Source organism: Cucumis melo, chromosome 2 (assembly GCF_025177605.1).
Source record: "Cucumis melo cultivar AY chromosome 2, USDA_Cmelo_AY_1.0, whole genome shotgun sequence".
In the NCBI taxonomy this organism is placed as follows: domain Eukaryota; kingdom Viridiplantae; phylum Streptophyta; class Magnoliopsida; order Cucurbitales; family Cucurbitaceae; genus Cucumis; species Cucumis melo.
In genome coordinates this window covers 13,068,349-13,079,513 of record NC_066858.1, presented here as the reverse complement: position 1 = coordinate 13,079,513, position 11,165 = coordinate 13,068,349, and the positions used below count along the sequence as shown (strand labels likewise).

Here is an 11,165-nt window from a genome sequence, read left to right as displayed (position 1 = left end):
TAATTTTACAAAAAAAAAGGGAAAAGGAAAAACCCTAACGCGCGAACGCACGCCCCCCCCCCCCCCTCGAAATTTCTTTTCTCTTCCACAGCCGCTGCCAGCCGATTCTTCCTCTCCCCGACGCCGCGGCACCGTTAACCCGAGCCCCATCCATTTCCGACGGCCATCTCTTCCCTCATTCTCTTCTCCTCCGTCCGTGTCCGCCTTCATCTCTTCCACCGTCGTCCGCCGCAGCTCCCCCATCGTTTCGGATCCCCTCTCGGCTTCATTTGCCCGACGTCGCCGCACCACCCCGTTTCTCTTCCGCCTTCGTCTCCGCCACCGTTCCTCTCCTCTTCTCCGTTCCCGTCGTCGAACGCCTCCCAGCGTCGCTTCGCCACCGCCGTCGTTCGCCGGAAAGAAAAGGAGCCGCGGGATCGTGCTACCCGTTTCGCCCGACCCGGTTCCAACCGACCCGAACCCGTTTCCAGTCCGAGCCACACAGATCCGGGTGAGCCGAGTGAGCAAGCCGAGCCGCGAGCCGTACCCGAGCCGCCATCCTTGTCCGAGCCGAGCCCTAACCCGAGCGAGCCGCGAGCCGAGCCGCGAGCCGAGCCGCGAGCCGAGTGAGCCGAGCCGCGAGCCGAGTGAGCCGAGCCGCGAGCCGAGTTGAGCCGAGCCGAGGCCAAGCCGAGCCGAGCCACAAGCCGAGCCGAGCCGAGACCAAGCCGAGCCGAGCCGAGGTGGAGCCGAGCCGAGCCGAGCCGAGCGCCTTCAAGCCGAGCCGAGCTCCTTGTTTCACCAAGCCACCTAAGCTTTCCTTCCTCCGCTCCGGGTCACGGTGAGTCTTCGGTAAGGATTGTTTTCGATGAATTCCATAATGTTACCTCGTCCGATTTGAGTTTGAATGTTGAATTAAGTTTTGGCCCTACTTCTCTCCCTTGAAGGTAGTGCAGAGTTGACGCTTAAGTTCTCGGGTTCCGCGACAGACCTGGTTGGAGATAGCTTCCTTTCCTTGGGTAAGTCAACGGATGACCTTTTAAATCAACTGCTACTAGGGCCACCCACTAAAACCTTCGTGTTTCGTTTAGGTGGATCTGTTGAGCGTAGTTTTCAATCGAGGGGCATCACCGAGTTCCAGGTAAGGGTTTTCCTACTACTGGACCCCGAGTCCAGGCTAAAACCGTAGTAATCCACAGGGGATTACACGTTAGTGACTGTACTGAATATCTGTATGCGTGTTGACTGTTAAGTGCTGATATTATTTTCGGTCTGATGAAATTATACTGTGACTGCTGTTGTGGATTGAAATTATATGTTGATGGACCTTAAAGTTACGGTTAGTATGTATTAAACTCTGGTCTGGATGTGGTTCATGGAGTTTGGATGGGGAAGGACAGTGAGTCCTGTTTTGGTTGGTTAGTCGTTTGGGCCTAGGGTTTCCCTATTGGGGTACGAATCGGTAATGCATATAGCAACTGAGGGTGTAGATGTTTAAGCCTATACTATCTGGCTGACAAAGCCTATGGCGGGACTGTAATATGAATGCCGTTGTGATGTGACTGATGTAGATAGTTTGGTAAGGGCTGAGGGGTAACGGTTAGCTTCATCTATGGGGTAGTGTACCTTACTGATGTGTGCATCCTTCGGGAGCACTAGACTGATATGTGCATCCTTCGGGAGCACTAGACTGATATGTGCATCCTCCGGGAGCACTAGACTGATGTGTGCATCCTTCGGGAGCACTAGACTGATGTGTGCATCCTTCGGGAGCACTAGATTGATATGTGCATCCTTCGGGAGCACTAGACTGATATGTGCATCCTTCGGGAGCACTAGACTGATATGTGCATCCTTCGGGAGCACTAGACTGATATGTGCGTTCTACGGAACCACTAGACTGTTATGTAGGGTACCCCCCGAATAGGAAGTTAACTGATGTTCCCTAACGGGCCCAGTAGTGGGTCCCTTACTGGGTATGTTTATACTCACCCTTTCCTTTCTTTAACTTTTCAGGTAGGGGTACAGCGAGGGGCAGACCGACGAGAGGCAGGAAGGATGCGTGAAGGCCATATGGACGCGTCCGTTTTTCTTTCGCTTCCGCTGTGTATTTTGTCAGAATATTTTGATTATGATTTTTGGACTGGTGACTTGACATTGTATTTTGTGATTTTCTTTTTGAATTATTTAAAATAGGGCCCGAAACTGTCTTTTGTAAGGTTTATACTGTTTTAATGAATCGTATCTGGTCCGTTTTAAACTTTACGTTGAATAGTCGAGTTTTGGTATTTGGTAGTGACCTGAGCTTAGTCCGGAAAAGTTGGGTCGTTACAAGTTCCAACTTGAACTTGGAAGATCCTTTCAACTTAGTGCAGCAGAAAACTCTAGTTCGAACAATTTAGCTTAAATGTCTACCTTTCAACTCTTAACTCAACTTCTAAGTGATAAGCACCAAAGGAATACAAATGTAACAGAACAAAAAATATATGAACACAATCTAAGTAACACGACAATGACGCCAAAAACTTGTTGGTGAGTTTTAAGTGTTGCTTGGGACTTGAGATCAGTGCATTGTTGTGTGTTATAAATCTAGTGTTCTGCGATGAGACATGGTCATGGCATGTTGTATACTCTCTATGTCTCACGTTCTCATGTAATTACAAAGTCCTTATTGAATAAAAGTTTTTCTATTGCTCACCTAAGTATAAGTGAAGCAATAGGTCTCTTGGGTAATCTAGGGTCGAAGATAGGGAATTGATATCAAAACTTAGTTCTAGGGTTCACTCTTCATTCATGTAGTATAAAAGAACTATCTATATAGTATGAAGAAGTGTAAGTTTAAACTATATCTACTTATCTAGACTAAAGAATCTGTAAAAGGGGATAAATATGGAGGTAAGATGGAATTGCAAACTAACTTGTATAATAGAAAAGTGAAGGAAATCTCCGCACTACTAAGCGTTTAGACTATATGAGAGCTTTGATGCGATATATCTCAAACAACTAGCTTATGATTAAGGCGAGCACCTCTCGGTGTCTTAAATGCCACACTTGCTCTCCTCTCGGGATGCAAATGACTAAACTTGGTTAAGTGAGATATATTTAGCCGATTTCACTTATAAGACTTATAGAACTTTTCTTTTAAGGGTGACAACCTCTGGGCGCCCAATACCCACACTTATTCTCCTTTCAGGATATAAATGATGGAAGTTGCCTCACCAAGGTGGAGTTTTCTACTTGTCCTCTTAGGTAGTTGGCGATAAGCAATAGCCAAGTGATGACTATAACTCAACTAACGTGATAAGAGCTATAAGCTTAACTTCTTATCAAGAACTTATCACAAGACTAACTACATATAACACATTTATAGGTAAACAATAAAGAAATGGTAGATTGAGAAGGTATAAACATGCAATATATTAAAGAATGTAGGCCTTAGGCCATTGTATAATATGAACAAATACATTACAAAGAAATACAAAAGTGGAAAGTATAGAAATGAACATTACAAGTTAGGGAGAATGGAAAGTGACATCTTTTCTTCTCATACTTTAAGCTCTCACTTACAGACTGACTGAAGAAGAAGAAGAATACTTTTATAGACGACAAAAATGCTTCTCCTTTCCACCCATCTCTAGGGCTTGGCCCATTCAAGCACTTTGGGTCCATCAAGACCTTCTTTGCTTGATGTAGAAGGAGACTTTGTATGGGCAACTTTTAGTAAGAAACTTCTATTCTTCTGATCACGTCAGCATCGATTGCAGTCATTGTCAAGTCACATCAACTCTAACTACCATTTTTGTCCTCCCGTGATGACGTAGCTCATTGCCTAGAAGTTGTAATTGCTAGATGGGCTTGCGCGAGATCCTCTGTGATTCACTAATTTCTTCTTTTGTTTCTATTCTTGCGTTAAGACACTAAAAACACAGTAAAACAGGTATAGAGGCTTATGTACAATGTATTTCCAAATACTTATGAATTTACAACATAAACAATGCGTTTTGATTCTTTTACTATGCATTTTGACTTCATTATTTTATCTAAAAGGCTATAATAACTTGTATCCTACAAGTTATCACCAATTTAGAACTATAACTTTACACGCATCACTTTCATTATTTTACTGCATTATGCAATCAAACCAAGCTTGACACATAAACCAACGATCAATCTCCCGTTTTGACATTCCCTTGAGATGCAAACCTTATCATCTCGGGAAGCCAAATTTTCTCACATTGTCTTCTTGGGAAGCTAAACTCCTTGTTTTAGTGTCTTCCTTCCTCGTGACAAGCTACAATTTCACCTACTAGTTTTCCATCTTCTTTTTGCGTCACTTTCCCTAATCGACTACCTCTTTTGTTGATAGGAGTTCTTCGTCATGCAAACTTTCCCTCCATCACCTTCTCTCAACGCAACTTCCTTCCCTTAGAATTTTTTATCTTTAGAATGATCATTCCTTTCAATTTGGAAGGATCACCCAACTTCTCAACACCTTTATTCTTCAATCGGACTCTCTTTCTCAAATTTGAGCCTCACAAACTTCTTTTGCTTGTTGTTCATCAGATAATGGAAGGATTAGAAGAGGTGGCACACCATCTTCAATCAAACTACAATCCATGGGCACTAATGCAAAGAACTCGACATCTTCAATGGAAACCTCCAATGTGTCCACCATTAGATTAATCGACTCTTCGTCAACTTCATTATCGTTTCGGCCAGCATCTACCGATGGGACCATAATTGGATCAACGACATCAATGTCAGAGTTTTCGTGTTTAGCCCTATCCTCACCACCTCTTTCTTCGTGGTCCTTACCATCGTTGGCGTCTCTAGATGTGAATTGATGATTATGACACACTTTGAAAAAAAAAAACAGAAAATTACGTCATAGATGATCATGAATTAATCAATTGATTAATTAAGAATAAATTGGAAACAATACACAACATACCGCAATTATGACCATGAGCAACTTCTTTATGACTGAACTCGATCGTGAAGGAGGACTCCATACAATGCAATCTGGAGTCGATGCGGTCCAACTTGAATTCAATATCGCCAAGTTTGGAGTCATATTAGAGGTTGAAGTGAATGTTGGCCATGAAAATAGGAAGTGAGAGCATCGTCATCTCAAGGAGGAGCATCGAGTTTATCCTAGTAACCTTTCATAAAAGGGATATCGAGAATCCAACTAGGTATACAAGCTCCTTATTTGTGGGTTGAATTGTCTATATACAAGCTTGAATTTAGAACATCAAACAACAACTATCAATTTTTAGACCCTAAATCATAATGTGATGGTGGAATAACAAAAGAAACAAGCACTTACCATTTAGGAAGAGTGACACAATCACCTTCGACCTAGGTGACTAAGTGCAACTTCATCGAATGATGCGTGTTATTGTATCATACGAAATCCTATTGGCTACCCACTTACTTATGGATGGCACTATCTCGTACACCCAAACCTAAATATGCAAGAACAATGTTAACAAAAAAACAATAATCAAAAGGCATATAATTAGCAAAAAAACACAATAAGCAAGATTAGGTTACTAACTTGAAAGGCAAAGGGTTAGCCATATAGGCTATAGGATTCGAGGGTCTTATTGTTTATGGGCTTCTTCTTATGCATGACCACCTTTCCTCTCAGTGCCCATTTCAAGTTAGATAGGGTCTTGGTCCATATGAATTCACCCCTAATCGTAGCTCACAAAGTCCTCAAGGTCGTCGATGATACCTAACATGGTCCAATCCATGTGTTGCCTCCTCTATCTCTCCGTCATGGTCAATTTAATTAAATAGAAGAACATTAACTTCACTGCATCTTCATCGCCCTCAAAATTTAGGATCGGGTTATCTTTGTCTAACTCCGAGCCATTCATGTTGGACCTATCACCCAGGTACAAGCGTCTTAACCTTCAGTATTACCACTTCAAACTAGATGGGTATCTCGGCCTAAACCTTAACCCTGTAATTGTATCAAAGTACTCCCGCCTAAAGGAGGCCTTTTGACCAAGTAGTTTAAAGGAGATAATGTCGATCCTGTTCATCTTCCTCCTCTCTCAAGAGGGTGTAATTGCAAAGTGGTCCATTAAACACCAAATTCATGTCCAAAAAATGATCAAATACCGTTTTCCTGAACTTATGTACTTGCTTTGGTGTAAGCATCTTTTTGATGTTTGACACTATCTTCGCTAAATGCAAATAACATGTCAGGTTGGCCAAGAAAAAGTCCTTAGAATTGATTTTTGTGACAAGAGGCATTTGCAAGAAAAAGAAAACACATGTAATAAAGCACAATCAGTATTATGTGATGAATCTTGAGTCAATCCCGGGGCATTTTAATTTCGATTAAGAAAACATGGATAGGCAATTGAACTCGAACAACATTGAATCGAGATGCCGCAATATAAGGGTTTTACATGCACTATGTGATATATCTCAGTTTAATCTCAGGCGAAATCATGTCCGAGATTACCCCACAAAATGCATTGGAAATGCATAAGATCTTATGACTCCTTCAACCGAGATTGTTCATCTGAATGGGTCCAGATTCATGAACTCATCGAGATTCATCGGTTAGAATACCAACTACATCAGAATGGACGTAGATTAACTTAAAATTTAGTTCACATCCAACTACATTAGAACACCAAAACTATAGAGTTTTCCATCCACCTCAAATTTCCAACTAAAAACATAAACCCTAAATTAACTATAGAATCATTTAAATTAATTAATTCATCGTCAATAATTTGAGTTCGATGATAACTTCTTCAAATTTAGTATGCAAAATTTAGAGAAATTCGTTCGATTTTGGTAGCAATCTCATTTTAGTTCTCAATTGAAATGAGCAAAGTGTTTAAGGTTTAGGTTTTGTGAGAATATCTAACATTTGGAATTCTACGGGTATTTTATTGGTCATTTGACACAACGTACAATCTCGGTGCCATGCTCGACCGAGATGAACTGGGAAATTATGTTCAATGCATTTTTTAAGCATCTCGATGAATGTTGCCCGAGTTTATTTGGTAAATTATGTTGTTCTTGATCTAAATTGCTCTAAGATTGCCTCAAGTTTTAACATCGAATACTGATTCTGCTTTGTTACGTGTGTTTTCACCAAAATTGAAAGTTTGCAAATGTGAACACCAAAACTGAAATAAGTTTTTCCCACTCTACTCTGTTCTAAGAAATTGAGAAACCACCAAGCAATTACTCATGAGGTAACAATAAGATACAATCTTATGTCAATTCTATTTTTAACAATCATTTTATAACTATATAGTTGTAACTACATCATAAGTGAATTTTAATTTTATTCACCAATCTCTGTTTTTCTGAACCTCTCTTTTCTTGCTTAAAAAAAATAATAATAATGTAAACAATTTACAATTCAAACGTAATAAAATGCCTAACATTCAGAAATGCTCAACTAACCAATATTTAAAACGAAGGATAAACAATGCTAAATATTATTTCCTTCGTTACTTTGTAAATAAGATCAAATATTACTATTTAAAATGAATAAACAGTATTACATTCAATAATAATTATTTTCCTTCTAAAATGTATATAGAGAAATTTCCTTCACATGCTTTGCACGAGTCTTTTACCTAATTATTATATATTTCCCCTTTTCTTACCATCTAATCCTACCTTAATTTCCTTCATTTAAAGCCTTTTCCAGTACTCACTTTTAAATTCTACTTTGATATTTTTTTGACCAAAAATCTTTTTGAATTACAAAATAAATAAGATTTGGAAATATGTCTAAGTTTATTGCACTAAGAAATGATTTAGGTATGAATTAGATTCAAAAAAGCAACATTGTTGTTGCATAAAAGGAAGGTAAATTTGACACTAGTGGCGTATCCAAAAATTTTGTATAGGGACACTATATAGTAAACACATTAAAAATGTAACAAAAAATATTAATAGCTTCAAAGATTAATTAATTTAATACGTATTACAATTGTCCTTTACGAGTTTCATGTTTAGAAATCGATCCGTGATAAGTTTATTATCTAATTTATCCAATAAATCTTTCTCAATATAAGCTATAAGACAATCATTCATCCATTGATCTCCCATTCAATTGCGCAGTCGAGTCTTCACAGTATTCATAGCAGAAAATGTTCTCTCTACAGTAGTCGTTGCAACCGGTAAAATCAACGCCAATATGAGCAACCGATAAACTAATGGGTAGACCTTATCTCTTTTTGTAACGACCATTTTCACTGCAAGATCACCAATGTTTTTTAGTTCAACAAACTCTGAACACATATCAATAATGTAATTTTGAAGTTGATCTTCAAGCATAGAGAGTTTAATAGATGAAAAGTCCCTTGGATAAAACTGAGCAAATCGACTAAGTTTTTGTCTATCAAAAGCAACAAATGAATTTGTAACGCCCCGAATTTTCGAGGTAAATTTTATCATTTTGTGTGATTTTTCGAAAATTTAAAATGTTGGTGTAAATTCTCGATTTCCTTCGAAGAGGGTAGAAAAAAAAATTTAGGGATACGAATTTCTTTAAATTTAATGTTTTGTAAATTGATATAATAATAATTATATTATTATTATTATTATTATTATTATTATTATTATTATTATTATTTATTATTATTATAATTTATTATTTAATATTAATATTAATATTATTATTCTTATTATTATTATTCTTATTCTTCTTCTTCTTATTATTATTATTATTTATTATTATTATCATTATTTAATATTAATCTTATTATTATTATTATTAATATTTAATATATATATATATATATATATATATATATATAATAATTTTTTTTAAAGAACCCTAGCCGTGCACGCGTCCGCCGCCCCCCCCCCGACATCTTCCTCTTCGCCTTCTTCATCCTCGTCTTCACGTCGTCGCCGTCCGTTTTCTTTTTCCCCTCCGTTCGCGTCTCCACTTCTGTCTCCGTCTCCATTGTCGGCAACTTTGCAGCTCCACCGCTCGTTCGTTGCAGCCCATCCATCTCCGATCTCCCTCTCGGTCTCATGCACCCGGACGCCGCCGTGCGTCCTTCGTCCGACCGTGTCCGCCGACGCCCAGTCGCCCTCCGCCGCGTTGAAGCAGAGCCGGTTGTCGAACTTCACCAAGCCGCGAAGCGTCCTCGTCGTCGAACGCCCGAAGATCGTCGCTCGTGGTTGCCCCAGTTTCAAGCTGACCCGACCCGAGAACCCGCTTCCAGGCCGAGCCGCAAGCCGAGTTGAGCCGAGTCGCAAGCCGAGTTGAGCCGAGCCGCTAGCCAAGCCGCGAGCCGAGTTGAGCCATGAGCCGCGAGTGAGCCGAGCCGAGCCGAGGGTAAGCCGAGCCGAGCTGAGTCACCTAAGCTTTCCTTCCTCTACTTCTGGTCACGTTGAGTCTTCAGTAAGGACTATTTTGATGAATTTCCTAATGTTGCTCCAACCGATTCGAGTTTGAATATTGGAATAAGACTTGGTCCTACCTTTCGTCCCTTGAAGGTATTAAGGAGTTGACGTTCAAGTTCTCGGGTTCCGCGGCAGGCTTATTTGGAGATAACTTTTCTTTTCTCGGATAAGTCAACGGATGTTGCTTAGGACCATTTAAAGAAAAAATGACTTCTGCTAGTATCATCGTTTAAAACCCTTGTGTTTTCGTTTAGGTGGATCCGTTGAGCGTGGACTCGATCGAGGGACACAACCAAGTTTCAGGTAAGGGATTTTCTACTACTGGACCTCGGATCGAGGCTGGAAACGTAGTAATCCATAGGGGATTACACGTTAGTAACTGTACTGAATAAATGGATGTATGTTTGACTTTTAAGTATCACTGTCATGCTCTTGTCTGATGTAAAGGTAATGTGACTGCTAGTGGTAGCTAGTGTGCCATCGGGTGTAAGGAGTTGTTTACGGATAGACACCGATGTCCGGAGGTTCTGTATATTGTAGTTAGGTTAATGGGCTACGTTATTGACTGGAATTGGATGTCGATGGACTTCAAAATCTTAAGGTTAGGTATGTGGTAGTCTATTGTCTGGATATTGATCATGGAGTTTTGTCTTGAAAGGATTGTGAGTCCGATTCTGATTTGACTAGTTGACTGGATCTAAAGAATATCACAATGGTGTGTGAATTAGAAACGCTTATAGCAACTGAGGATGTAGTTGTTTAGATCTATACTATCTGACTGGCGAAGCCTATGGCAAATTTGTAATATGACTGTTGTCGGAGTATGACTGTTGTAGACAGTTTAGTATGGACTGAGGGGTAACGGTTAGCTTTATCTATGGGGTAGTGTACCTTACGAATAGGTGTATCCTTCGGGATCACTAGACTGATACGTGCATCCTTCGGGATCACTAGACTGATATGTGCATCCTTCGGGATCACTAGACTGATATGTGCATCCCTTAGGATCACTAGACTGATAGGTGTATCCTTCGGGATCACTAGACTGATACGTGCATCCTTCGGGATCACGGGACTGATGTGTGCGTTCTACGGAACCACTAGACTGTTTACGTAGGGTACCCCTGAATAGGATGTTAACTGTTGTTCCCTAACGGGCCCAGTAGTGGGTCCCTTACTGGGTATATCTTATACTCACCATTTTTCCTCTTTAACTTTTCAGGTAAGGGTACAGCGAGGGGCAGACCAACGAGGGGCAAGAAGGATGCGTGAAGTCCATATGGACGCGTCTGGTTTTCTTTATGCTTCCGCTGATGTATTTTGTTATTCGTTATTTTCTCTTGTTGGATCGAGTCATGTTTAGAATATTTGGTTTTATGATTTTGTGTTGGATGATTTGAGTATTGTATTTGAAACTCTCGTGATTGTGATTTAAAATAGGGCCTGAAACTGCTTTTGTAATATTTCTAAACATTTTTAATGAATCGTAACCGGTCCTTTATGGGTTTGTGTGTTTTATGGTCGAGTCTTAGTACTGAGTAGTGACCTCAACTTAATCCGGAAAGTTGGGTCGTTACAGAATTACTCAGATTCAAACAAGCCATATAGAGAAGCAATTCAGTACTTGATTCAGTAAAACGATTATTCAACTCTTGAAATTGTATATCAATGACAGTATAGAAAACTTCAACACGATAATGATGCAAATTTGTAATTGGTTGAGATTTTTGACTTTTTCGTCCTCGAACTAAAAACATAGCATTTATTTTAAGAACTTCAAT

General features: G+C 39.9%; 1 long non-coding RNA gene across 1 annotated transcript; it reads left to right on the top strand.

Annotated features, from left to right (window-relative positions):
• The first annotated feature begins 656 nt into the window (after positions 1 to 656).
• LOC127148220 (uncharacterized) lies at positions 657 to 2,047 on the top strand. Its single transcript, XR_007819054.1, has 3 exons — positions 657 to 998; positions 1,071 to 1,120; positions 1,996 to 2,047. It is a non-coding gene; the product is annotated as an uncharacterized LOC127148220 (long non-coding RNA).
• Positions 2,048 to 11,165: the final 9,118 nt, after the last annotated feature.